Source organism: Mixophyes fleayi, chromosome 2 (genome assembly GCF_038048845.1).
Source record: "Mixophyes fleayi isolate aMixFle1 chromosome 2, aMixFle1.hap1, whole genome shotgun sequence".
Taxonomy (NCBI): domain Eukaryota; kingdom Metazoa; phylum Chordata; class Amphibia; order Anura; family Limnodynastidae; genus Mixophyes; species Mixophyes fleayi.
In genome coordinates, this window is record NC_134403.1 from 155,177,816 (window position 1) to 155,201,098 (window position 23,283).

A 23,283-nucleotide genomic window follows, 5' to 3' on the forward strand; every position below is an offset into this window, starting at 1 on the left:
AAGTTATCGCCCTAATATACTCCCCATTAGCTTCATGACTGTGGGAATAATCTGTGTTATATAAACTGTGTTTTTGGGGTCCTTGATTATATCTTGTGTGGTGATTAGGAACTGTGCTTCTGTCACGTGCCTACACTGCACTTCTAAGGAATTACTCTGCCTGTTTAGCCATCTGTTTAATAAACCACTGTTTGGTTGCAACAATTCGCCTAGGTGATTTTTGAACGAACCCACCTGTACTGTCACATAAAGGTTTCCATTTTTTTCTACAACACTGCTTGGTTTACATTCTTTCATGTCTTAAATTAATCATGGGAGTGGGGGTATTGGAACTATTGTTATTATATGTGTCATTTTTGTGTCTTTTAATGTATTTGTTAAATTGGCTTCTGTAAAAGTACAATAGGAAAATGCAAAACATGTCCCATTAAACGTATAGGACAAGACTTGATCTCCATGGCAAAGGTGATGGAAAAATCAAGTTCTTTTGCAGTGAGATAAAGGATGTGTGCCCACCCTTAGATCAAAGAATGCCCCCTAAATATACTTTCTCCAGCCCTTTTTCTCATTTAAATAATCTTCTCCTGCAAATCAAAATATCATTTGGCACAAATTATTATTATTATTTTTATCATAGATTTGTAAGGCGCCACAGTGCTCTGCAGCGCTGTACAGCATGGAAAACAGTATATACATAAAATAGTAGACAAAATAAATACAGACATGAAAACAAAGGCTATGGAGGACTCTGCTCATCAGAGAGCTTACATTCTAAGTGGAAGAGGGCACAGCTGAAACAAGAGGAGCAAATGTGGCTCAGAGTGGAGATTGGGACAATTGTGAGGGTGCATTAGTGTGAATAGTACTATTTACCCTGTATAGTCTACTGTTTGCTTTGTGTACGGCGCTGCGGAAATCTTGTGGCGCCTATCAAATAAATGATAATAATAATAATAATAATAGTGTTATCAGGGATAAGGTCACCTGTAAAAAAGAGATGGGTTTTTAGAGAGTGTATAAAGGTTTGAAGGCTGTGGTAAATTCTGGTTGAGTGTGGTTGGGAACTCCTTAAGTGGGGAGCAGCACGGGATAAGTCTTGTAGGTGGGAGTGAGAGGTGGTTACTAGAGATGAGACAAGGTACATGCCAGAGGTATATCTAAGAGGGCTGGAGGAAGACTATTTTGATATGAGATTTGATAATGTATGCAGTGGTGGTGTTGTTGAGGGCTTTTTGTTGAATTTGATTCTGGAGGACACAGGAAGCCATTATAGAGATTTGCAAAGTGGTGCAGCAGATGTGGAGTGGTGAGAGAGGAAGATCATTACCTCTGTTTTGGACATGTTGAGCCTTAGGCAGTGTTAGGCAGTGTTAGGACATTCATGTGGAGAATGCAGACAAACAGTTGGTTACACAAGATAGTACAGATGGAGAGAGGTCAGGGGAAGAGCAATAGATTTGGTTGTCATCAGCGTAGAGGCAGTACTGGCGTAGGGGAGGGCTGTCAAATTTTAACCCGGAGGGGGGGGGGGGGGTCAAGACCCGACTCAGCAGCCTATTTTAAAGGAAAAAAACTGTAGGTGACCAAGTGACCCAGACCAAGGTAACCCACTATGGGACTGTCCTGGGAGGCAGATGCCCCTGTGCCCCTCATCCCAGCTAGCACCTGTACTGGAGGCCGAATGAGGGAATTAGTGCCCCAAGAGAAGAGGTGTACAATGAAAAAGTAAAGGGCCAAGAACAGAGCATTGTGGGACCCCAACAAATAGTGTGGGTGGAGGGGAGGATGTGCCAGAGGTAGAAACACTAAAGGAATGGTTCGATAGGTAGGAAGTGAACCAGGAAAGAACTGTCACGAAGACCAATGGAGTAAAGGGTGTATAGGAGAAGAGGGTGATCAACAGTGTAAAAAGCAGCAGAGAGGTCCAGGAGAATGAATATGGAGAATTGACCTTTGGACATTGCAGCAAGTAGATCATTGTGAAAGGAGTTTTAGTGGAATGTTGGAGGCGGAAGCCTGATTGCAGAGAGTCAAGAATGGAATGAGAGGAGAAAAAGTGAGACAGGCATTTGTACACTAATCGCAAATACAGACAAGAACAATTTTCAAGACTTTTGCAAAGTATTTGCCCCCTACCACAGTTGGCTGTAAAATGATTTATGTTTTGCCACAAAATGCAATGATACAAATAAATTCTGGAATGGAAATCTGCATAACAATGAAGCAAAAGTGGAACTGGGAGAACGTATCACTGGACTTTTGAACCAGGTCCTCCACAAAACTTGATTTGTGTAAATCTGCAATTTCCTCCCATTAAACATGGCAAACCTTTCCATTGCCACAGAGACTATCATGTCCTGCAGATCCATGTGGGAAACCACAACCAGGGGGTAAATGTATGGACATGCGGGTTCTTCAACACCCGCGTGTTCATCGTGTTCGGCGATTAAATTTCAAGCAGCGCTGCATTGTAAAGGGAAACTTGAAATGTAATCGCCGAACACGCGGGTGTTGAAGAACCCGCATGTTCATACATTTACCCCCAGGTGTGCAAAATAGATGCATCACTTTACACAAATGTTTGTAATTTTGCATGGTCATAAATGAGCCTGTTTGTCTATATGCTGGGCTACACATACTAATATATTATACCTTTGGGATACTTGTGAACAATGCAATAATTATGATTCAATTTCCACAAATTTAGGAGATTAATTTAACATCATAGAAAAAGATAACTAGTTTGATAGCAGTGATGCATAAAGTAGGAAACTTGTAGAGAGTTTCTGTAAAATTTGCTCTTTTTTCATACTGACCCAAATAGTACTTATTTCAGACAAAGTAAGGGGTCTGGGTGGCAGCTCACATGATTTAGGACAGGGGTAGGCAACCTGCGGCTCTCCAGGTGTTGTGAAACTACAAATCCCTGCATGCCTTGCCACCGATCTACTGGTTATCTACTGGCAAAGCTTGCTGGGACTTGTAGTTTTACAACACCTGAAGAGCCGCAGGTTGCCTACCGCTGATTTAAGATATTTACTGTGTTAACTGCTTGATCATATTTATATATAATTTCTTTATCAGGCCTATGGAAATCTTTTTAATCTCTCTTCTCAGTCTGCTTTATTCATGTTTGTTCTAATTAAATAGATGATAATGCTAACAATGGGACTATTTCACCTTCCTTTACGACCAATTAATTGTCTAAGAAAATTTTCAGCAAATTGTATAAAGCTATTTTCTAACAGAAAGATGGTAAGAAAACGTGTTAAAAATACTTGACAGAATGTCAATTTTAGACCAATAAATATTCTTTTTTTCACAACTAATAAAAATATTTAAATTAAAATGTCACTCAAGGCTCATCCCTTTCTCACAATATAAATTGCAGAACATTCCAGCCTAGGTGTCACTATAGTGAAAATTGTACATCAGAGTTTATGATGTGGTGTAGAAAAAAGGCTTGTAAGAACATAAAATAAATTACAATGTCAGTTCTATATGAAATGTTCTCTTTTAAACATTATATTATTTGCTAAATATATTCTACAATACTGGGGTAGGTTGTTGTAATGCTCAATCATTTTCCCCATTGTTTTCTGATTGGATGGAACTTTATATATGAGACCCTCTGCATATGTTCTGTCCAAAGCTCAGATTAGAGGAGGTTTTTCAGGTATCTCCCTCTTCTGATTCCTGGCAATGATACATTTAAGGGGTCATGGGCTTCTATTGCATTTTTTTTTGCTTTAGTTTGTTTTTGCAAAGAAATAATAAATATATAAAGAATACACTATATAAACAGTCAAAGGGGCATATTCAATTGTTGGCGTTACAGCCAAATTTAATGCGCCCCGCACACTATTACAGTCATTACGGTAATAGTGCACGTAAATACCGGTATTATGGTACATTTCTCGCTGGATTTCAGCTCGCGGCTCAGGGAGCTGCAAGTTGAAATCCGGCTTACTATTACCATAATAACAGTAATAGTTATAACGTCGTGGGCATATTCAACAATTGAATATGCCCCATAATGTACGAAATACGATCTGATACAGGCTGAAGATGACTATTTATATACCATTCCAGGAAAAAGTGTAGCTGTTTATTACCGTGCTCATTTCTATAAAGTAATACATATTTAAACATTTATACTGATCAGATGTCTTAGTGGTGTCGAAGTCAGCAAATTGGATAAAGTCATTTCAATTAAAATCGAGCAAACTTGGTTGTCTTTAGCTGAAAAGATGCGTACGGTACGCTACGATGTACAAGGGCCCGCTACGGCGTGGAAGGGCGTACGCAGCTGCAACACGTGGCAACAACAGTATTTAGTCTTTTACATACATTTGCACAAACACGCATACTTGTAAAATAGTACACATTAATGGTAGTTGCAACACATAGTCATTTATGTCGAAATATAGTAGTATTTAAGTGTAATATCATAAGTTATATGCATCTCAGTAAAACATATGGTACAGGTTGAAGGAAGCATATCATGTGTGGTATCATAACAAGCCCCTTAACATTTGCTACTGTTCTGTTCACTCTGCGAAGGAATCGCAGAGTGCATACACAAGTTATGAATGATAAGGAATTATGGACTATTAAGACTAAGGAATCTTGCCGGGAAGATCGGAGCCAACCCCCTGGAGAGATGACCCCCTCCTTTGGATTCTTTAGGTTGAACTAGCCAATGATGGACAACTTCCTAGACCCTCCTGATGCCTGGACCAATAGAAGCAAGCCACACCTTTGCATTGTTTTACTGTATCTCTGTTTGCATATAAGCAGCAGCTCCTCATCTAGTGTTCAGACATCTTGTCCCCAGACTTCAGGATTGAATGACTGTACACTGGATCCAGAGCTTGCGATAAGTAACGGCTGTACTTATTATCCCTTCGCTTGAATATATTATACTACTTTTTGCGAATAAATCTTTGTGCGTTGGAAACACAAATCGAGGTTCGACAATCGTTATTGGTTAGTGACAATACGCACATAACAGTGGGGATTAGGATCATTTATTATACCCAAGGCCCAGATTGCAACAGGTTGAGCCTAGTTAGAGCCCTCAGTACTAGGCTATAATTTATTTTATTTGTCAGCTCCTCACAACACTGGCTTATATCATTAGGGGAACTGGGTTAGAGCACTTGGTCTCCTAATTTGACCAGCTATAAGATGGCAATTCCAATTCAGCAAATTAATACTAAAGGGTTTCAGGAACGTATATTATCACTTGGGTGCACAGCTTAGCAAACAGGAGCTTTAATTGTGTCACAGTGCACAGATGGTTGTTGCTGTTGTTTATGAATTATCTCTCCTGGCTGTATTACTGACCTCATGCTCACAGTTATGGTTGTCTCTTGCAAAAAAATTGCCAAATGCAGTATGGAAATGGCCTCTCATTGAGCTGTTTCATGCATATGGCGTACTGAAAAAAACAACCTTGTTTACTGGCTACTCTAAAAGTTACCTGCCCTGCTAATGAATGAAGTATTGAAGTTTGCCTTTTCAATTCAGTTACCTTTAAAGTTATATTTCAAAAATAGAGCTATTTTGCCTTTCTTTTTGGTCAATCTGTTAGGCTTTTCTGGCCAGGGGCACTAGTTTACTTACGTATATGTGTAGGGAAGTATTACTTGTAGTAAGTAGCAGTGGTCGAAGTAGGATTACATATGGTGGTATTCCATACCGCCACTTCTCATACTGTCTTCATTGTAAAACTATCAAATTCCATTCACTTACATACCCATTATATTTTTCATACCACTACTTCTAAATTTACATTTTGACCACAGGTAAGTAGTGAATATAATTATTATACAAAGAGACAAAGACACAAAGCTTTACACTCTGGTGAATGGTGAGCTTCAGTAGTGTCAGAGCAAAAAAGCAAAGTAATTAAACTTATTTCATTACCAACTATTAACAAAAAGAAATACAAAGCACTGTAAATTCTAAGATGTCAATTAGTGAATAGTCCTGTCCAATCAATTTTCTTTAAAAAAACAAACTGGCTTACCTATTATTTAAAATGACACTGGCCACAACACCCACGTATTTAAGTTGCTAAAGTACAATGACACACCATTGTTCTTTAGAATAGCACAAATCTATTCTCAGTGCACTTTAATATATGGGATATTGTCAACATTATAACTGACTTCAGAGCAAAACATCACTTTATGGCTGGGAAGAATAAAGCATCTCAATGTTCATTTTAGCCAAATGCACCTTTATCATTTATTATCTAATTATATGGTTGTCTTTAGCCTACATCAACATTTAAGGTGACCTTATGATATCATGGGAAAACATTTCTGATTCATATACTGTCTTTAGAGGACAGAGTGACCGCTATTCTCAAGAGCAAAATATGTTGCTAGAATTTAAAAGAATGACTGCACATTCTGTTTGTATATATATATATCTACTATATAAATGCCTAGTGGCGTGTGTGAAAAAAAAAAACAACAAGCTGCAGCGCTACCTGCTGGGCAAAGTTATACACTGACCTATATATTTCTTGAAGGAGAAGTGACAATTGGGAGTGGTTGGTGGTTGCCGGGGGTGACAGTGGGGAGTTTTTAACACCTTAAGTAGTTTGATGAAGGATGTGGCGATGAAGATGAAGGATGAGGTAATGGAGAAAAATGATGAGGTGGTGACATGTGGACAAAACCACGTTAAAAAAGGGTGCTTGCGTCGGGAAATAACGCTCTTCCCCTGAGGAGGCCTGGGCTAGGCCCAAATGCATGACAAGAACCTTTTTAACACCTTAAGTAGCTTGATTTGACTAGAATGTATGAGTATCATGCACGGGTTAACTTGTATATATATATATATATATATATATATATATATATATACAAGTTGTTGCACTCATATAAAGTATTTGTAATCAGTTTGTATAGAGAGAGATATGGTAAATTCATTTTATATATATATATATATATATAGCCAGCAAAAGATAATTTATCTGAGTGCAACTTGTACCACCAAACTGCCTGTCTGTCTGTTCACAGACTTTATGCGGAGTGGATAGTTTTATGCATTTGTGGTACATTCCTCAATTACGCAGACAGAATTCATTAATGTTTTTTGGGGAACTGGAAGTAGTTTGAGTAATACTTTATTGCGGCGGTTCCCAAAGTGTGCGCTGAGGCTCCCAGGGGTGCCGCGGCGCTGTCACTGGGGTGCCGCGAGCCAGCCATAGGAAAAAACAAAGAGCATATAAACTTACCAATCCGCGCGGCGCCGGGACCCAGCAGACTCCTCTCTCCCGCAGCTGTCACTGAATATCGACGTCAGTGTCAGTGACAGATGCGGGAGAGAGGAGTCTGCTGGGTCCCGGCGCCGCGCGGATTGGTAAGTTTATGTGCTCTTTGTTTTTTCCTATGGCTGGCTCGCGGCAGAGGAGTGAGAGGGGGCGTGACAGCGGGCAGACAGAGGGGTCGACAGAGGAGTGTGACAGCGGGCAGACAGAGGGGCAGACAGAAGAGTGTGACAGCGGGCAAACAGAGGGGCAGACAGAGGTGTGTGACAGCGGGCAGACAGAGGGGCAGACAGAGGAGCGTGACAGAGGGCAGACAGAGGTGTGTGACAGCGGGCAGACAGAGGTGTGTGACAGCGGGCAGACAGAGGGGCAGACAGAGGAGTGTGACAGCGGGCAGACAGAGGGGCAGACAGAAGAGTGTGACAGCGAGCAGACAGAGGGGCAGACAGAGGAGTGTGACAGCGAGCAGACAGAGGGGCAGACAGAGGAGTGTGACAGCGGGCAGACAGAGGTGTGTGACAGCGGGCAGACAGAGGGGCAGACAGAGGAGTGTGACAGTGGGCAGACAGAGGTGTGTGACAGCGGGCAGACAGAGGGGCAGACAGAGGAGCGTGACAGCGGGCAGACAGAGGGGCAGACAGAGGAGTGTGACAGCGGGCAGACAGAGGGGCAGACAGAAGAGTGTGACAGCGGGCAGACAGAGGGGCAGACAGAGGAGTGTGACAGCGAGCAGACAGAGGGGCAGACAGAGGAGTATGACAGCGGGCAGACAGAGGTGTGTGACAGCGGGCAGACAGAGGGGCAGACAGAGGAGTGTGACAGCGGGCAGACAGAGGTGTGTGACAGCGGGCAGACAGAGGGGCAGACAGAGGGGCAGACAGAGGAGCGTGACAGCGGGCAGACAGAGGTGTGTGATAGCGGGCAGACAGAGGGGCAGACAGAGGAGTGTGACAGCGGGCAGACAGAGGGGCAGACAGAGGTGTGTGACAGCGGGCAGACAGAGGGGCAGACAGAGGAGTGTGACAGCGGGCAGACAGAGGTGTGTGACAGCGGGCAGACAGAGGTGTGTGACAGCGGGCAGACAGAGGGGCAGACAGAGGAGTGTGACAGTGGGCAGACAGAGGTGTGTGACAGCGGGCAGACAGAGGGGCAGACAGAGGAGCGTGACAGCGGGCAGACAGAGGGGCAGACAGAGGAGTGTGACAGCGGGCAGACAGAGGAGTGTGACAGCGGGCAGACAGAGGGGCAGACAGAGGAGTGTGACAGCGGCCAGACAGAGGGGCAGACAGAGGAGTGTGACAGCAGGCAGACAGAGGGGCAAACAGAGGGGCAGTGGAGTGTGACAGCGGGCAGACAGCGGGGCAGAAAGAGGGGCAGAGGAGGGGGACAGCGTGGCAGAGGAGGGGGACATCGTGAGAGGGGCAGTGGAGGGGGGACATCGTGACAGGGGCAGTGGAGGGGGACACAGTATGAGAGGGGCAGTGGAGGGGGACACAGCATGAGAGGGGCAGTGGAGGGGGACACAGCGTGAGAGGGGCAGTGGAGGGGGACACAGCGTGAGAGGGGCAGAGGAGGGGGACACAGCGTGAGAGGGGCAGAGGAGGGGGACACAGCGTGAGAGGGGCAGAGGAGGGGGACACAGGGCAGAGGAGGGGGACAGCGTGACAGAGGGCAGAGGAGGGGGGACAGCGTGACAGAGGGCAGAGGGGGCAGTGTGAGAGAGGGCAGTGTGTCTGGATGCAGAGGGGGCAGTGTGTCTGGATGCAGAGGGGGCAGAGTGCCTGAGGGCAGAGTCTCTGGATGCAGAGGGGGCATTTTTGCAACTAAATAAGAGTGTGACAGCGAGCAGACAGAGGGGCAGACAGAGGAGTGTGACAGCGAGCAGACAGAGGAGTGTGACAGCGGGCAGACAGAGGAGTGTGACAGCGGGCAGACAGAGGTGTGTGACAGCGGGCAGACAGAGGGGCAGACAGAGGAGTGTGACAGTGGGCAGACAGAGGTGTGTGACAGCGGGCAGACAGAGGGGCAGACAGAGGAGCGTGACAGCGGGCAGACAGAGGGGCAGACAGAGGAGTGTGACAGCGGGCAGACAGAGGGGCAGACAGAAGAGTGTGACAGCGGGCAGACAGAGGGGCAGACAGAGGAGTGTGACAGCGAGCAGACAGAGGGGCAGACAGAGGAGTATGACAGCGGGCAGACAGAGGTGTGTGACAGCGGGCAGACAGAGGGGCAGACAGAGGAGTGTGACAGCGGGCAGACAGAGGTGTGTGACAGCGGGCAGACAGAGGGGCAGACAGAGGAGCGTGACAGCGGGCAGACAGAGGTGTGTGATAGCGGGCAGACAGAGGGGCAGACAGAGGAGTGTGACAGCGGGCAGACAGAGGTGTGTGACAGCGGGCAGACAGAGGGGCAGACAGAGGAGTGTGACAGCGGGCAGACAGAGGTGTGTGACAGCGGGCAGACAGAGGGGCAGACAGAGGAGTGTGACAGTGGGCAGACAGAGGTGTGTGACAGCGGGCAGACAGAGGGGCAGACAGAGGAGCGTGACAGCGGGCAGACAGAGGGGCAGACAGAGGAGTGTGACAGCGGGCAGACAGAGGGGCAGACAGAAGAGTGTGACAGCGGGCAGACAGAGGGGCAGACAGAGGAGTGTGACAGCGAGCAGACAGAGGGGCAGGCAGAGGAGTATGACAGCGGGCAGACAGAGGTGTGTGACAGCGGGCAGACAGAGGGGCAGACAGAGGAGTGTGACAGCGGGCAGACAGAGGTGTGTGACAGCGGGCAGACAGAGGGGCAGACAGAGGAGCGTGACAGCGGGCAGACAGAGGTGTGTGACAGCGGGCAGACAGAGGGGCAGACAGAGGAGTGTGACAGCGGGCAGACAGAGGGGCAGACAGAGGTGTGTGACAGCGGGCAGACAGAGGGGCAGACAGAGGAGTGTGACAGCGGGCAGACAGAGGTGTGTGACAGCGGGCAGACAGAGGAGTGTGACAGCGGGCAGACAGAGGTGTGTGACAGCGGGCAGACAGAGGGGCAGACAGAGGTGTGTGACAGCGGGCAGACAGAGGGGCAGACAGAGGAGTGTGACAGCAGGCAGACAGAGGGGCAGACAGAGGAGTGTGACAGCGGGCAGACAGAGGGGCAGACAGAGGAGTGTGACAGCGGGCAGACAGAGGGGCAGATAGAGGGGCAGACAGAGGAGCGTGACAGCGGGCAGACAGAGGGGCAGACAGAGGAGTGTGACAGCGGGCAGACAGAGGGGCAGACAAAGGAGTGTGACAGCGGGCAGACAGAGGGGCAGACAGAGGAGTATGACAGCGGGCAGACAGAGGGGCAGACAGAGGAGTGTGACAGCGGGCAGACAGAGGGGCAGACAGAGGAACGTGACAGCGGGCAGACAGAGGAGCAGACAAAGGAGTGTGACAGCGGGCAGACAGAGGAGTGTGACAGCGGGCAGACAGAGGGGCAGACAGAGGAGTGTGACAGCGGCCAGACAGAGGGGCAGACAGAGGAGTGTGACAGCAGGCAGACAGAGGGGCAGACAGAGGGGCAGTGGAGTGTGACAGCGGGCAGACAGCGGGGCAGAAAGAGGGGCAGAGGAGGGGGACAGCGTGGCAGAGGAGGGGGACATCGTGAGAGGGGCAGTGGAGGGGGGACATCGTGACAGGGGCAGTGGAGGGGGACACAGTATGAGAGGGGCAGTGGAGGGGGACACAGCATGAGAGGGGCAGTGGAGGGGGACACAGCGTGAGAGGGGCAGTGGAGGGGGACACAGCGTGAGAGGGGCAGAGGAGGGGGACACAGCGTGAGAGGGGCAGAGGAGGGGGACACAGCGTGAGAGGGGCAGAGGAGGGGGACACAGGGCAGAGGAGGGGGACAGCGTGACAGAGGGCAGAGGAGGGGGGACAGCGTGACAGAGGGCAGAGGGGGCAGTGTGAGAGAGGGCAGTGTGTCTGGATGCAGAGGGGGCAGTGTGTCTGGATGCAGAGGGGGCAGAGTGCCTGAGGGCAGAGTCTCTGGATGCAGAGGGGGCATTTTTGCAACTAAATAAGTATTTCTGTCCTGACCTAAATACTTATTACATTTTTTTGACCCAACTACTTCTAAAACAGGACTGCTCAATAATTATTTTGGAGGGGTGCCTTGAAAAAATTTGGAGACTCTAAGGGTGCCGCAAACTGCAAAAGTTTGGGAACCACTGCTTTATTGTGTTTAAAGTATTATGAGTTTATGGAAAGCTATTCATTCCAATAAGCAAGAAACAAAATAAACAACCTGACAAGTGATCATGATAAAGATGAGAATGAAATGCATCTTTTATTAAATGTCTTAATAGCCCTAAAGTTACTAACTGCATCAGTCAAACTCTGTAAAAATCAGTTGCACGTGCCAAAAATGAGTTGGCTCTTTATATAAATTACCCCATTATCATTAAAGTAGATTTCACAAAGTCCATATAGCAGAATTCCACCTGCACTATCATAGCAATTCCCTGTCATCATATTATCTTTTTGAGAAGATATTCACAGAGATGTGTTATAGATGTGTTATAGATGAGCTCCCTTTCTTGCAACTAACAAAACAGTGAAGTCTCATGTTCTGGACCCTTACCATTCCACAGAAGTTCACCCTCTGCCTAGGGCTGACACCCATGAGATGATTAAATCAAAACTACACACTCGGTGCAATGTCTTCATAAAGCTGATCGGATGGCTTATGTGGCTCAATACTGAAAAAACACTTTACTTATAGACAAACACTATAGCTCTCCTCTTCTCTTTGCAAAATTTGTTAAGGTGTCTGAAGTTTACAAATAATTTCAGTCCCTCTTAAACTGTGTCACTATAAACTGTGGTTTTCGTTAGACTTCCCCTTAATTCAGACCTGCTTGAAGGATTTCTATTCCAATTTTAATTTGATAAATCAACCAATATTAAAAGGAGACACTCACTCAATGTCTTTTTAAAATGTATATTCTCCAATTTATAAGATTAAAAAAGAAATGGTTATTTTTTTTTGGCAGCTTTATGGTTAAAAAAACTTAAAAACTCCAGCTTCTGTGGAGCACTAAGGCTTAACAATATGGCAAAGAGCATGACACTGTTGCAACAAAGTAAACATAGTAGTGACTACCAGCCAAGTTCTATTGTACTGAACAGAAATAGAAGAGGGATCTGAGTGCTTAAACTACTAGCTATTCATTATACAAGTCAGCCTAAAACTCGGAAATGAATCAATTTTGCTTTTATTTTTCTCACCTTTATATTCATCAAGAACAAATCAGGCATTATTGCCAATGAGCGAAATAAAATAACATTGTGCCATTACAGAAGGTGGAAAAAAGTAAAATTGAATACATATTAAAACCATTTTTTAAGAAAAGACAACCCATCTATATTTATATTGCAAGAAATTAAGCTATTACCATTAGCTTTTTGAGCACTGCATGAAGGCTGCCAGGAAAAATGAATTATGAGTTAATCACATTCACCACATTACAAGCTCGCTTTGCATGAAATTGGTGACCTTGAAATTCAAGGAGAAATGTAAGTAAAGCAAGACAGGAAATACACAACAATAAACTTAGACTATTAGGAGCCATTTGTTGAACACCGTTTGAAATGTACAATACTGAGCAGTGTTTACAACTAAAACCTATATATTTAACTTTAATTGATAATGCTACATTCTTTAGACTTAAAAATGTAATTTTATGGGAGCAGGTCTTAACTAGAAAACTAAAGATCCATGCTGCTTGGAATCCTGTGGAAGTTACGGGATGTAGTTTACACTTACAATTTCAGTATAAATTGCATCCAACTCTACATCAGTCCCCATGTGTTCATTTTAATTATAAATAACATAATGGGTCCAACGGAAATAGTGTTTACAAAATGTATGTAGTAAAATAATAAAGCTAAAACATATACAAAAGAAACCTAACATTCTATTAAAAAACAGGCTATGAAATCTTACAAAATGTAAACATAATAATGCAACAGTTTCACTGGTTGGAAAATAACAATGGTCGATCAGATAAGTAAAAAAATGCATTGTGCAGCCAGGTAGCATTACTAAGCTTTGAAAATAACAAAAAAGCTCACCATAGGGAGAAATCACAGCACAGATCATCAGACAAAATAAAATACAAAGTATGGTAAATAAGACTGATTTTGTATATCATATGAGTTTAATACCAGCAGCTGAGGCAAATCTCACACGGGGAGTCCCTCATCTTCAAAACTAGTAGAGCAAATTTGTTTGGCAGAGCTGATATATCACAACAGGGGAGAAGGATACCAGAATCTAACTATAAATATGGCTCATATGTTGCCTTACATCTTCCTCCCTGCAGTTTTGCATTAATGATAAAAATATATTCATTGCAGCATATATAACACGCAAGTTAATATATGTAAAACTACGGTAAATTACATCTGTAGTAAGAGTGAGTTCTGATGTCATCTCTTATAATTAGTTCTGGTTTCATCACTTTAGCATTGGCAAGGAAAACGAGTGTGATTTAGAAAACATATATCCCTACTCTAAATTATTATGAATTCTTGTAAAATAACTCACTCCTGGGATCTCTATTATCCCTATCAATTATAGTAGGGGATATATATATATAATTTATAAGTGGCAACATGCAAAATGCAAGTGAATGAAATTTTATAGCTGTACAGTTAGACAAGTGGAACACCATATACCCCCATCCCCCCACACAAACACTCTGACCACTATATATATACACACACATATATATATATATACATATATATATATATATATATATATATATATATATATATATTAGAAGTGAGCAGTTGGGATTTTTAGAAATACGATATTTGCGGTTCCAAGGTGATGCAAAACACAACTTGATTCTTTGCAACAAAATCAGATCTGGAAACGATGCAAATCGTCATTTCCATGAAAATATGGAACCAAAATTCTTGTTATACAGAAAGTGCATCAGTGTACTTCAGGATAATGTGTTCCAAGGAGTGTGCATTTGATAGTGGAGGTACGTTATTGCACCTCCTTGATACATGTCTTAGGTACACATGGGGAATACACGCCTGCTAGGCAGGTGTCCCAGTGACTCACCTAGGAACAGGGGTGGATTGGCCATTACTCTTACCGGGAAGCTTCCCGGTAGGCCGGTGGTCTAACGAAGCCGCCCGGAGGCCACCTTCTTTTTGTTACCCTCCTTCCGCGGTCGGAAGGAGGGTAACAATCATGGTTATGGAATTGGATTAAAAGACAATTATTTCAGAAATGCTGATTGTATCTTTTAGTAAACTATCATGTATTTTTGCAGCTACTCTATCACTAATTTTAGCCAGCCAGGTCGCTGCAGACATTGATCAAAATAAGTGAAAATTTGGACAGTTGTGAAGAGATCATTAGAAAATAGACTATATAAATAAATATATATATATATATATATATATATATATATATATATATTTATAATATAACATTTTCCTTTTACTGTGGACAGATCTTTAACAGTTAATAAAGCCACTATTTTACAATAATACAGTATATTTCAAACAACGTGAATATAATACCTGAAATAACGTGAGTGTTATACTCTCGGCTAAATATGTATATGCTCTCTTCACTCCTTTGCAGCAGTTGGTCATGTTAAGGAGGTGCTTGTCTATCATAGCAGACAGAGAGTGACTGACATCTGAGCAGACTTGCTTTGCAGAAATACACTGTGTGGATCAGTAGATAGATGCACGGGTACAGTGTTATCACAGCAGCTCAAATCAATGTAGGCTCAGCTTTTTGACCTGTATCACACCTCATCAGGACATTGACCTAAAGATGTGGGAGGGGCTTCAGCTGTCTATAATTGAAAGTAGAGGTAATACTTTTTAGCAGAGCTGTTGCGCAGTGTCAGGTTTACAATGAACATAGACGATGTGCAAGCTCTAGATGAGTTGTATTCTCAAGGCACCAGAGCCAAAATTATTGTTATTATAGTTGATTTGTATGGTGCCACAGTGCAACAGATAGTGGGAGAAACAAACATAAAACAGCTAGACAAATAAACATAATGCAAGCTAGACAAAATAAATGCAGACATGAAAAAGAAGTATAGGAAAAGTCCTGCTCATGAGAGCATACATTCTAATTGGAATAGGAGACAGCTGAAAAAAGAGTAAATGTGGTTCAGAGTAGAGATTTGGACTGTTATGAGGGTGCATTAGGGTCGGTAGTATAGGTAAAATAGGGTAAGCTCTAATAAAAAGATGGGTTTTCAGATAGTGTATAAAGATTTGAGGGGTGTGTAATATTCTGATCGAATGTGGCAGGGAATTCCATAAGTAAGTAGAAGCATGGGAGAAGTCTTGTAGGTGGGAGTTGGATGTGGTTACTAGAGATGAGACAAGGAGAAGGAAAGAGGGTATATCTAAGAGGATGAGAGGAAGATTATTTTTAGATAAGATTTGAGATGTATGAAGGGGTAGTGCTGAGGGCTATGTAGGTTAGGGTGAGTAATATGAGTTGGATTCAGGAGGAAAGGAGGAAATGTAGGCATTTGCAGAGTAGTGGAATGGTGCAGCACATGTGGAATCATGAGACAAGATCAGCCTTACTGTGGCATTTATAATTAATTGAGGCATGGATAGATGGGTGAGGGGAATACCAGAAAGGAAGAAGTTTCAGTAGTTGAGGTACAAGTTGATGAGAGAATGGATAAGAGTTTTGGTAGCATCTTGAGTAAGGAAGGGTCGTATTCTGGCAATATTTCAAAGGTGGAGACTATACAACTCGAAGAGAGACCGGAGGAATAAAGCAGAAGATGGAGTCAAGTGTGACACCAAGGCAGCAATTATAGAAGACTAAGGAAAAAGTGGTGTTATTGACGGTGAGGGAGATTTTAGGAAACTTGTGACTCAGGGAGGAGGGATGATGATGAGCTCTGTTTTGGAAATGTTGAGCATTAAGTAGCTTTGGGAATCCATGTGGATATTTCAGAGATACAGTCGGTTACACAAGGTAATCCAGAAGGGGAGAGGTCAGGGTAGGATTCAACAAGTTGTCAAGGAATTTGGAAACTGGGTCTGTGGGGGAAGGGGGGGGGGGCAATAAATGCCAGCAATCTGGAAGTGGAGAGGAGAGAATTATAAGGATTGTGTGGACTCCAAATCAAGAGAAAGAAAGGGAGGGTTCTGGGGCTATGATTTGGAAGATTCAGTATGGGTCTGGGAATGTGCCTTAGGGAGACTATCGTGAAGGAGAGGGTTGCAGGGGATGTAGTGTCAGAGGAGGTAAGCCACGTTTCTGTAATGTCAAGGAGGTTCAGGGATTACGAAATGACAACACTTAAAGTGTCAATTCTTAAAGGCAAATGAGATGGCCAACCTTTGCTCTGGGGCTTGCTGATGCACTGTTCTGACCATTGAATTCAATAAAATTACATTTATGATTTATCCATTTTTACGAGCTGTGCTAAACAGTAATTTTATCATTGGTTAGCCACAATAAGCAAAATAGTGATTTCTTGATGACTTTGTGTATGTACGGTGCCCGACTTATCTTACACTATATAGAAAACACTGCTTTGAATATCAATAATAAATATATTAATCCAGATGTACTGTACTCACCTTTGTTATTTACAGTTTGTGACTAATGGTTTTACGTAAAAATTCTAAAAATCCATACACATTGAAAAATGATCTATCTATCTATCTAAAATAGCTGAATTTGATGCGCCAATGCCTTAGGAAAGGAAGAACAACAGATTGAATAATCTTTATTCAGGGCTGACATAGTTACAGATGTCATAAATTCTCGCTCTGTAGTAAAACCTTTAGAAAAGTAAGGAGGTCATCAACAAAAATCAGTTTGCATAAATACACTAGAAAATTCATAATCTGAGATGATATACAAATGACTGCCAACCTTTCCAAAGCTCATATTTTCATAAAATAATGTGCTTGGGACACTAACAATCTGCTGTGTATGTCAGTATTAAATTGTGGAAAACAAGATTATGGTAAATGAGTTATGATAAACCAGTCGATTAACTCTAAGAATCTGTTGTACTAAATGTGGGAATGCTAATTCTGCGAATATTGTTTCAATTTGATTTCATCACTCTGACTGCACCGTCTGCAGGCAACTGTCAGCTTGCCGGGCTGTTTGGAAGAATGAGACATTTAATAGGTTGGATTGAAAGAACATTTAGATACTAACTCAGTGTCTATACAAATACTAGGTGATTGGAATCACCTTTCTTCTGAGTTAAATTTGACATATTAATCTTTCTTGCTAAATACTTTAATAGATATCTTATTAAGCCATTCTTGGGTTCAACACATACAAAAATGATATGCAATTCACATGTACAGTATTTGTTGGCTGCTAAACAGTCCCACTCCAGCAGTTGTTATTCAGTTGACTGTAGATGTATATACTTCAGATATAACTGGCAATATGTAAAACCATAGGTTTTAGGGGTATTGCTAGACTTTTAAAAGTTGTGGAGCCTAAGCAAAGCATGACAAGTATATACGCTAAATCCAAATCTATAAATGAATTTCGAACAGCGCTCCACTATCAACTGCAGCTATAACTAAAACCTATAACAACTATACAACAATTGTGAAACGTGAAAAATGTGAAAAGCCAAACAAGGTCAAAGTTAAGCGCTGTTTGTCTCCCATACAAACACATTGGTGAATCAAGTGAAAAAAAGTCAAGTAATAAATATACTTAAGTTACACTGATGAATGAATGTTCTTCAAATTAATCCAGCAGTGGGAAACATAAAAACAAAGATACAACAATAGTGCGATATTGTTTTCAACACAATACTTGTAAAGAATGATATTAGGACGATTATACAATTCTTCAGAAATATCTTGTAAATAGGGACATCTGAAGATAATCCTCCCCCGTATGTGAATAAACTTACGATGTAAATTCTTGTATATGTAGGCCGCACAGCTGGCCTACCTGGTACCTATCCAGAGTTCAAAATCACCCAGACAAATAGCTAAAATAAAATAAATAGGTTTATTTAACACTATGGTAGCAGCAAACAGCAATAAGCATATTTAAATAATAACCTGCAACAAATAACACTACAGTTTGGCATACACAATACAATCTATAAAACACCTCACCAGTATCCTAGTCACACTCAGGGACTACTGTCTATCCATCCAAGCTTCTCACCCTCTCTCCTTTAAGGCTACCAGTAAGGTAGTGATCCTGAGTCACTGTCACTCCACTTTTGGGCGGACACACAGCTCCCCAAGACCTGGAGAGGTAGATCAGGGCAAAGGCAGTACTCTAGGGACCGATTGTCCCTTTCCTGTCAGGGCAGAGATCTGGATCTCAACGCCAGCCTGACTTCAGCTATCACAGGGTAGTGAATGCCTCCTTGCTGTCCTCTGGAGCTCATTTTTAAAGACAGAAATGACCTTCTCATGAGTTTCAGAACCTGCCTGATTGGTCCTTTACAGTGTTTATCTTTTCACAGGTAAACTTACAGACAAAGAGATAGCAGATGAGCCACTCTTGATATAACTAGGGATAGGTATTGTTCTGTGGCTATACAGTACAAGTTGTTTAAACAAGTAAGGTTGCAATCCAGAGACATTACATTTAAAAATATAATGTAGTCATCTATTGGTTGAACTTTTCCCTATCTTAACACATGAGACTCCCTGGTGCAATTAGCATTCATACAAGAATAGTGGACAATAATCCTTTTGATTAGACTGAAACAATGGACTAGTCTGCAGGTAGGAAAACCATGCTGCTAGACATATTATCACTTAAAAATACAATATATATAACTTTAAATATGACTGACAAATATGGGGAACCAGAGGGCTAGAAAATGTATATGTTTTTATAGTCCCCAGTTTATGAGAAATGAGGTGCAAACTAGTTGAGGTGATATTAATATCTCGTTTCATCACATGGCATAACATCAAAATTTCAAAATCTCTTGCTCACACAAAAAGCCCCATTCATATTTCACTAACAAAAAAGATTCTTTGTAGCAGACTCTGACTATGGTATATTTGAGAATGTCGAAAGAGTTTTTCCCTTTAAGGTGCAACTTCAGCCAGAAGTAATGTTTCCTCATAAAAACATCAAAAAGATTGAAGAAAAGAGAAAAAATCTAGTGCAGTATGTTAAAATTCCAAAAGTTGTTTATTACACCAGATATTAAAACAAACAGAGATTCAAATAAAACACAAACAATGCCCGGGATTCCATTGAACCAAATTCCAGAACAAGATGGTATTCCAATGGTGGGATGAATATAAACCTGTAACCCTTCTACACTACACTACATTTCTACCTTCTAGTACACACTTGTGGACATTTATAAAAGTGTCTTCAATAAAAAACTGAAATAAGAGGTTGCATTTTTATAGACACTATTATTGAAATCTTGAATTACACTTTATCCCCGTTTATGTTGACATCACATGCTTGAATGTCACCCAGTGAATTCTGCCCACAGTAGGCAATGCCAGCGTTGTATAACTTTACCTTTTGACCATTCTACAAGATATTACTTGCACATTTCAATCAGTAGTGTAGCCCTGAAAAAGTACAAAGTGTCCTCAGCTACGTTTTCTGTGCAGGGGCTCGCTGGGGAGACAGGGGGGCATTTCTACCCCCCTCTCCCCCCGGCCGGTCCCATAGTGTGCTACTTTGGGTTAGGTCACTGGGCTCCTTTAATTTTTTTTCCTTTAATACTTTCCTAAAAGGTTGCTGAGCCGAGTCTCTTGTGTATGCAGATGCAACTATGTTGACATATTCAATTTACCAGGAATTCTCTCTGCATTTTGAAGGACCACTTCTCAACAGTGATGCTGCCATGTATTTACAAACAAAGTAAAGTGTGATCATATCAATAACAGTTTGGAGTAGAGCAGATAGAACTGTGCACTGATACTGGGTGATGATGTATACAGACTGCACATTTTGGTAATTTTCCAATTTCATCCACCATTTTTCTATTTAACAGATCCACATTACAGAGCAAAGTGACGTCCTTTGCACATGTCCAAAAATGCCTTAGGTCTACTTTGCTTCTAGTTAATTTAAACATCAAGCTAGCAGATCTAGAACATAAGGACCCAAGCCATTAATGCCTACTGACAGCTCAGAGCCCTCCATTATACAGCTAAATTCTGGACACACTTGCAAACACTTTACAATGAAGCTATCATGTTTTGCAAATCTACGAAGAAAAAAACAAACAGATATAGGTTCACTGATGTGACTAACAGGGCTCGTTTATTAACTACAAAAGTGTAGACTGGCAGTGTTTCTATATTGTACATGTGTTGTTTTTATTTGGGGGGGGTGGTAATTAAAAATGTAAAAGTTGGATTTGTTCAACAGGCATTAGTTGAACTGTGCTTGTACTGACTGATATCTATAGGTACACACTGATGCAATTGTTATGCAGATCACACGTAAATGACAATTTGGACAGATTACACTCCCATGATCATGTTTTATCTTACCAAAACACATCACATCTGTTGATTTGGTTTTATAAACTTTCTGAAAATCACGATCAACAATGGAACAATGCTGGGCAAATGTGGAAGTGTATACAGACTCACGACCAGCATTGTAGGCAGATATCTTAGTGTGTACAGATCGTTTCACCAGATGATTATTAAAGATGAAGATGACAGATCTGAAGGTAAACTGTGTAGGTGTGAACACATGAATCTGCATGATCATCAGGACTTTCAGTCATTGGTAAAATCATTACAGACATCACATCTCAAGTAAAATGCTATAGTGTGTACCCAGCTTAATTTATAGGTTATCTCACATGAAATTTTCTTGTATGGTCCTTAAAGCTGATTTTGAAAACAATATATTAAAGCAGCAATCCCCTGAAAAAAATGACATGTGTTTTTTGACCATTCATCACTGTGACAAGCTATAAAACTAAGCTTGGTAATTACCATTTTTCCTTGGCTTGTTTTTTCAGGCTGCTATTAATGATTTATAGTTCTGCACAGTGTCATATGACTAGATATGACTAGCATGGCAACCACAGTCACAAGACACATGATAGTGTGAGCAGAGAGTGTTTAGAACACCCCTCTGACCTCTGCCTGCACTGTAAAATCCTCCCTTTTCTTCTCCCCCTCTGCCATCACATTATATACTGAGAGTCTGTGAGTCGGACTGGCAACAATATTTGCATGCCCTCCAAAGAGGCAAGGATTTATAGAAGAACAGCTAAGAAACATGATGCGGATGCATGCTAAAAATGTATGTATGTATGTATGTATATATATATATATATATATATATATAACTTAAGCGGGATTGCTGCTATAAGAGAACTTAAAAATATCCTATGATGAAACACAATGTAGAATAAATGTGGATCCAAATATGACTGGATTAGGTACTGTCTTTATATATGGATAAGGGTCGCGCTGCTAGAGGTCAAATAGTACAGAAAAAAAAAAAACACAATACACGAAGGTTCTCCTGTCGGGCAAAGTGAGACAATCCACAATATACCAAGTAAGTAGAACACTGTATTTAATATGATTGACAGTAGTAAGCATTCAAAATATAAACTTAAGATAGCGATCTCTAGTCATTCAAATAAACCCTGTATGGTAAAATGTAAATGATTAAAATACAATACTATGTTAAAAAAAATGCAAAAACAACCGCGGCTGCAAAAAGAGTTGGTGTACACAGAAAAAAAGCGTCCAGATACAAGGTGGTCATCAGTCATGAAACCGGAGCATAGAGAGCAACCAATGTGCACTAATAGGTAATGGGCTCTTCACATGAACACTATAAATGGTAGCCCATAGGCACGGCCTCCTCCATAAACAGACAGTGTGTGTGGTAAGATAAATTCTCAATCACCTGGTTTGTAATGGTCCGTCAGAGAAGCCGGTAATCTTTCTTTGTATACTGTCTTTATACATAGTGCTTTTTTGGTGTATACCGCTACAATATTATGGATAGTCTCGAATGCCACTACAGCTTCTCCATAGGTGGACCCTAAGCTGAATAGACCGCAATAAGAAGTTCATAGGAAATTGTACTTTGGTTCTCTATGTTTCAAATCCATTAACCAAATATAATTATATAATAGATTAATGTTAATTTAAAATATGTATGTTACATGAAAAGTATGTTTTCCATATCAGTGGGCTATTTTAACTTACTGGTTATTCAGGCATAGTGAAGTCTGACATGGCTTATTACAATATTGTACTAAATAAATAAACAAAATATGGGATGTAAGTGCAGCAAAAATTGTAGTTTTGCACTAATTGAACATCCCTATAAGACTTCTGCAAGCGAAGAGAAAAGACAAATAAGATTTGGCCCACTGATAATTTACTAGTGTGCTCACAAGTTTAATCAATAACATAATTATCAGCCAACATAAATATGAAATCATTAATGCTATTAAATCAGCCTGTTAATGCCTTTTTAACATTTCTGAAAATATTGTAAAGTAAACGCTTTAATTTACAATAGCCATATATTATATTATTAGCCAATTATTTATGCTGGGAGTAACATTCCCAAATGAAGATAAAAGGTTCAGCAATGATTTTCCATGAAAACAATATTACTTACTCTACAAACCAAGTATAATATTCCTCATAATATATCTCAATGGACAGATGATTATTAGTTACTGCACAGCTTCTCTCGGGTAAACTGCCTTCAGTTCTCATATTGATTATTCAAAAGCTACAGCTGGAAAAATATTACTCTCTGGAGACTATATAGAGATATAAATAGAAAAAGAGGTTGACAGACAATAATATGCACTCAAATTAACAAAGCTTTATGTATAGTACTTTAAGACTTTAGCAAAGCCTGAAAGACTAAAACCATAAGGAATATATACTTAACATAAGAAAAATAACACAGTCTTTGGCAGAAATGGATTTGTGAAGGGCCACAATGGTCCTGAGCGATCATGTAGA

The 23,283-nt window shown here is 41.7% G+C and overlaps 1 protein-coding gene and 1 long non-coding RNA gene across 10 annotated transcripts in view; one reads left to right on the plus strand and one right to left on the minus strand.

Moving 5' to 3' along the window:
* Positions 1-23,283, minus strand: part of DMD (dystrophin) — a 1,967,742-nt gene that overhangs the window by 838,069 nt on the left and 1,106,390 nt on the right. The gene's annotated exons all lie outside the window — the stretch shown is intronic.
* LOC142141625 (uncharacterized) lies at positions 9,144-10,740 on the plus strand. Its single transcript, XR_012688697.1, has 3 exons — positions 9,144-9,227; positions 10,224-10,295; positions 10,704-10,740. It is a non-coding gene; the product is annotated as an uncharacterized LOC142141625 (long non-coding RNA).